General features: G+C 50.5%; 1 protein-coding gene across 6 annotated transcripts in view; it reads right to left on the reverse strand.

Annotated features, from left to right (window-relative positions):
* Positions 1–5,626, reverse strand: part of SNCAIP (synuclein alpha interacting protein) — a 95,710-nt gene extending 90,084 nt beyond the window's left edge. For 2 of the 6 annotated variants that reach the window (XM_075527388.1, XM_075527381.1), the window contains exon 1: positions 4,659–4,812. The gene's annotated coding sequence lies outside the window, so the exon portion shown is untranslated. Of the gene's footprint in view, positions 1–3,682; positions 3,776–4,658; positions 4,813–4,929; positions 5,046–5,488 lie in introns of those variants that run through there. The other 4 variants (XM_075527384.1, XM_075527383.1, XM_075527386.1 and 1 more) reach the window with 4 other exon arrangements.
* Between the last annotated feature and the right edge of the window lie 374 nt (positions 5,627–6,000).

Here is a 6,000-nt window from a genome sequence, read left to right on the forward strand (position 1 = left end):
ATAGCATACAAAAGGCAGAATATTTACAGTTATATTTTACTAAAAGAGAACATGAGATATGTACATGCACGTATAAACATGCCAGCAGTTATATGTTGTTAGTTATGCTGGACAGTTAAAGGTATTTCCTATTTCTTACAAAAAATGCCAGTCAGTATGGCCAGATCCTGCAAAAGAACTACATGGATGAATAACCAGCAGAGCAGTATAGCTTCAAATCATAATCATGTGCATACCCCTGTCATGCACATGTGCAAAAGCTATGCAGCACAGCCTGATTTTTACTCACAGATGTAAACAAGTTTGCTAAAATGGGGGGGGTTGAAGGGAAGTGTTAAGTTCCTGATTAGAATTTAATTTTAAATGGTGAGTTCCAGATTGATGCAGTAACAATAAAACAGATGGGGGGAGAGGGAGGAGGATTTATACACAAGGAGAGGTCATGTAATACACTGTATTGAGTTTAAAAGATAAGTGAGACAATGCCTTTTTCTCCGGTATAAACAAAGAAAAATAATGCCAGCAGTTTGACTGCAAACAAGAACTGCGGAGGAAACGGAACTGAAAAGGAAATGCTTACAGCAAACCTTACAAATCTAATGCTACGTTTTAACCAGAAAAATACATTTTCAAGTGTTACTCAATAATTATAAAGTGCAAATCAACCACATTCAAATTCAAAATAAGCTTTTGTAAATGCTCCTTAACATAGAAGAAAATATACCTAATGAAAGATTGCCCCAACTGCCAAACTATGACAGCTGAATTGTACTTCTCTTTGATACCTCTAAGATCTTCAGACTTCTGAATCACTTAGGAGTTTTATCTTAGAAGATGAAATTACAGTTCCACCTTAGACAGGTAAACAGCAGGTGATATTTCTACCACAATAATTAATTAATTACTTTTTTCCCCTCAGATAAAACTCTCTTTGGATCTTAAATCATAAGGTATCTGATGCATATGTTCTATTTTCTTGTTTCCAATGGTTCCACTGTGCATATAAATCTATTGTATAACCACATTTGCATTTAAAGAGAAATTCCCTTGTGTTTACTATGCACCTGCTCCATGTAAGCCTATCTTCTCTGCCTCCTTTGACAAGCAGACAGATCTGCCAGAAAAAGAGAGAGCACAGACACAACGCTCCTCCAAGTCCTCTTGCCAATTATCTAAGCATTATTTCCTTTCGTTTAGTTATGGTCCTATTCTGACAACAGTTGAAAAGAACACCTACTTGCCCTTCCAAAATACAATACTTCACAACATTTTTTAACATATTTTTCATCTTGACAAGGAACATATACATTTCAACTGTACAAAATCAGTGTATTTTCTAAGTAATATACAGTAAAGCATTGGTAAACGGGTTCCTTACAAAGACTTTCACCCCAAAAATACGAACTTTTCTTTATTTTACTTAGCATTAATTAACATGGCTGCATAAGGAAGAATGAGAATATTCTCATTCTGGCATTCTACCTTCAACTGTAACCTGAAATAGATAATAGATTATTCTAACAAAACTGTGAAATAAAAATGGTAATTGTTCCCTTCTCTTCCCCTCCTTGCTCCTGTAACCATGCTCGTGATTCATGGGTTGCTTCTGGAGCTTCAGGCAGATAATCAGAGACAGACAGGGATGGAAATAAAGCTCCACTGCACATCCCATCTAGTCAGCTGAAACATTTAAAAATGGGGTGAGGGGAGATAGCATGCTGCATCCACAAAGGAACTACTGGTCTTTGTGCTTGTGAGGTGCAGCATCACCACTCCATGCATACATGACACCAAATGATACCACAACTACGAGTACCAGCATCCCTGCACTATTGCCAATGCGACTTTTGTGCTGCTGTCCGTGATGGTCAAGTCCCCCCCACCGGGCTGCCTCTGGCTGTGCGCTCCCCTTTCTTGCTGGCATCTCATCACAGCATGGAGGCAGCGTTACCCACATGTCTCCATTTCAGAGGACAGCGACTAGAGCAGCTGCAGCAGGGCTGTCACGCTTTCCTCTTCCTGGTTCTAATCAGGCAAGTGTGCAAGCAGGACGGAGCTGCTATGGGTGCAGAGGGACGTCTTGGAAGAGAAGTGTGCGAGAAGGAGAGCTGTACCAGTGCGGGTGGTATCCCATCTCAGCTATGTGTGGGAAGAAGACTTCTTGCACCTATGGAGTTCGCATGGGGAAAGGTTTCGGATCGCAGCAAGATGGGACAATTGGGAAGCAGAGGGGCAGTAAGAGGCACTTCCTAGTTTCTTGAAGCTCTGCTGACGCCTTGTCAAAAAATGGTTATAAAATATGTAGATATTTGGGATTATAGTTTTCCAATCAGGAAAAAAATAAATGGAGAGATCTATTCACACTTATTCACAGTACTCAGGGGAGGGACTGCATCTCCAAAGGTCACAAGGTGACCACCCGGTCAAGGTGACCACCCGGTCACCTTGTCCAACCAGTCTACTTTTTATATGCAGCTCTTTGTAAACTCAGAAGCTGGCCCCAAAGAAATCACGTCATACTTACTATATCGCTGTCATTAGAGAAAAAACATTAAGAAGAGGAGCATTTTCTATCTAATATAATTTACTATCTTCTACAGGACTTCCTTACCTGAAAGACTGTCCATCTCCTTATGCCAAAATGCCACTTAAAGTATTTTGAGTAGCCCACACTGGACTACTTGCTCAAACGAGGAGTTTTTTTAAGAGGCTGGTCTCTTACGAACTCCTCAGATTTGGAGATAACTCTTCACTGGCCCCTTCCTCTGATACAATTCTATTTTACCCACTTTTTCAACAAGCTACAAGCCAAATTTGCTTTCTGCAACACATTGAGTCAATGACAACAGAAATCACAAAGATCTGAAAAATGACTGCACTGCTGGTTTAAGACACTGTTAGCAACTGGGTGAAGTGAAACAGTCAGTTTGCATAAGTCAGTCTTTGACACACGAAAACATGCAGAAATGAAACATACCACACCTTACAAAGGGAGCCTTTTCACACCAGGCATGGGCACTAGGCCTCTGTGTTAAGTGAAGGAATACCTAAAGCAAAAGTTACTATACGATTTTGGAACCATAACTATAGTGGCGAGGCAAGTTTCTTCTTGACAACTGGACAGGTCATATTCTAATTGTTTTATTCACGTGAAAACCCCTTCTCACTGTGTTTGAACTCCCTCTTCAGCTACCCCTCAAGACCACGTTTCCAGCTTAGGTGCAAACTCTTCAAAATATGACTGCAGTATGGCAGCAGGCACGCTGGCAAGCTTAGCAGTACAAAGAGGGAAGTGGCTAACCATGTTCACTGGGCAGCCCATGAGCTCGTTGCAGCGGATTTTAGGGTGAAGAAGCTCATGTTTATGGGTGGTAGTAAGGCAACAGGTCATATTATTTATGGCTTGTTGGGAGTACATGCAGTACCTATACTTACTAAATTCAGTAAGGGCAGGACGCTATGAAAGACTGCTACACCATGCTGCACAAGGCTTAAACATGTGCACATCATTCAACATAATTCCTGGCTACAGGATCAGAGCTATTTGCACAAGATATAAAGTAATTTTGATTTTCCTATGCTACGATTGTATCCTCTTCTTCAGCCATTTAAATATCACAAAAGGGTCCAATAATGAAGTGACTTGCTTCAGTACAGTTTTTTTAAAAACTTTTTTAGTTACCTTTTGTGGTTGCATTGCTGAGGTGTACAACGAGGCCATGCTTCCAAGATTTTCTATGGAACCATAGGCACTAGCAGTTTTTTGGTGGGTTTTGGGGTGGGGGGGGGCTTTTCGAGAAGCAGTTGTGACTGATTAATATCTCTCTAAGAGCTGTGGCTTTAATCCAACCATTGAAAGTGCCATGAGGTGATAATGCTGACAATGAAGATTGAGACTATTTAGGAGCTGGTTTGTATCCAGTACCATCAGGACGCGATCCTCGAGCTCTTCTTCATACAAATCGCATTTACTCGCATAAAAACACGCACTGATATGGGTGTGAAAAAGGTTTGATCCCTGGTGCTGCAAAAACACGATCGTGGACTGACCCGAATATAAGCCAAGGCGCAGTTTTTCTACCAGACAACTTTGCATTTGCTTCCCCACATTAGTTACAAACATGCAACTCCTACTTGATTTTCTTCCAGATTTCGGCATGCCCCGGTGGGACAGAAGGGTGCTGAAGGCTGCGTCCCCGCCAGGGACGCCCGGCTCCGCGCAGAGCAGAAGCAAATCTGCGTCGGCTTCGGGTGCCAGCGGGTTTCACTGCGCTACAAGGGGCTTTGCAGCGGCACTTCGCAGAGCTGACATCACGTAAGCGCTCAGCCCCAACAAACCCCCCCGCGTTCAGCCCTGATTTCATGCGGAAAGCACTTCCCCGGGGCGGGCTGGCGGGGGCCGGGGCTCGCCCCCCCACGCCGCTCCCGCCCGCCGGCCGCCTCTCCCGCCGCCCGGGCACCCCCGCTCCCGCGCCTCCCGGGGACGGCCCGGCGGGGAGAAGCCCGCAGCCGCGCCGGGCGCCTCCAGCGCTACCCGCAATCCCGTGCTCCCTGCGGGGGACGCCGGGCCCGGCTCCGCGCCCCCCTCCCGCCGCCCGGGGGGACAGCGCTGTCGACGGCAACAAAGCCCCCCGCCCGCTCCGCTCCGCTCGCCTCACCTCACCCCTCCGCTCCGCTCGGCCGCGGCCGCTTCGGGGCAGCCGCGGGGTGATGGAGACGGGGGAAGGACCCAGGTGCCGCCTCTCGGCTGCCGCCCCCCGCCACTCCCCGCCGGTGCAGGCAGGGCTCCGGCAGCGGCCCGGCTCCCGCCGCCCCGCCCTCCGCCCCTGCCCTTCCACCGGCCAGCGGCCGGGAGGAGCCAAGGGGGAGGCCCCGCCGCACGCCCGGCTCCCCGGCCGCCGGCGGCGCGCTCCCGGGAGCGGCACTCACCCGCCCCGCCGCGCCCGCGCCTCCTCCCGCCGCCGCGGCGGAGGCCTGCTGCGTCACAATGCCGCCGCGCCCGTGCCGCGCTCCGCGGTCTCGGGGCGCGGGGGGCGCTGCCACGTGACCGGCGGCGTGGGGAGGGAGGGGGGAGCGGGCGGTACCGTCGGCGCCCCCCGGGGCGGGGGAGAGGCCCCCGCGGGGGCGGCGGGGGCCGCGGCTGCCGGCGCGGGGGCGGGGGCGGGATGGCCGGGGCTCCGCTCCGCTCCGCACCGCACCGCACCGCACCGCGGGGACAGCCCTGCCCCGGCGGGCGCCCGCCCCGCGGCCGGCGGTGGGTGCCTCCTGCCGCCCCGCGGCTTGCTGGCAGCGCCCCACGCGGGCTTTGCGCGCGTGTAAAGCGGTGCCGCCGCACCTGGAAGTGCCGCGCCGCCGCGTCAAACGCTGAGCGCGCGGCACTGCGCTGCACCACAAATACCTGAAAATATTGAGTTCAGTTCGCTCACATCTGTTTAAAATAAAAACTTGGTTGGTTTGGGGGGGGGTGGGGGGTGGTCTGCTGTAAAACCTGGAAAGCGTCGCTGCTTCCCTCTGGTTCACGCCGATGGAGCCGGTGGCACCCTCGGACACGTTCCTCTTGAGCGGGTCTCGCCTGCCCTGGCGAGAAACCTGTGTTTTCTGTGACGCTGCTGAGGGCCCGCAGAGCTGCAAAGGGTGCTCCTGCACCCAGCCGCTCTGAGCGCTTGGTAAGCCGGCCGGAAGCCCGCCCGCTGTTCCACAGGCGCTGCAGGGGCTGCGTGGAGAAAGGAGTCCGCCCAGCAGGTCGGCCGGAGTAACGCCCTGCCACCCGGGCATCTGATGGGAGCAGGAGCAGAGCAGAAAAGCGAACCGCTGGCTGGTTTCCTTCTTTGTGATTTAGCCCGTTCTGTGCCGTGCTTTCACAGCGTTAACAGGGACTTTTTTGCCCTTACTATTAGTAGGCACATTTTCCATCCTGTCTCCTAAATGTATCCCTTTATATACCTTTCCATCTCCCCCTGCTTTTGTGTGCTATTACATTTCAAACACAGAACCTCTTAG

Source organism: Mycteria americana, chromosome Z (assembly GCF_035582795.1).
Source record: "Mycteria americana isolate JAX WOST 10 ecotype Jacksonville Zoo and Gardens chromosome Z, USCA_MyAme_1.0, whole genome shotgun sequence".
Classification (NCBI taxonomy): domain Eukaryota; kingdom Metazoa; phylum Chordata; class Aves; order Ciconiiformes; family Ciconiidae; genus Mycteria; species Mycteria americana.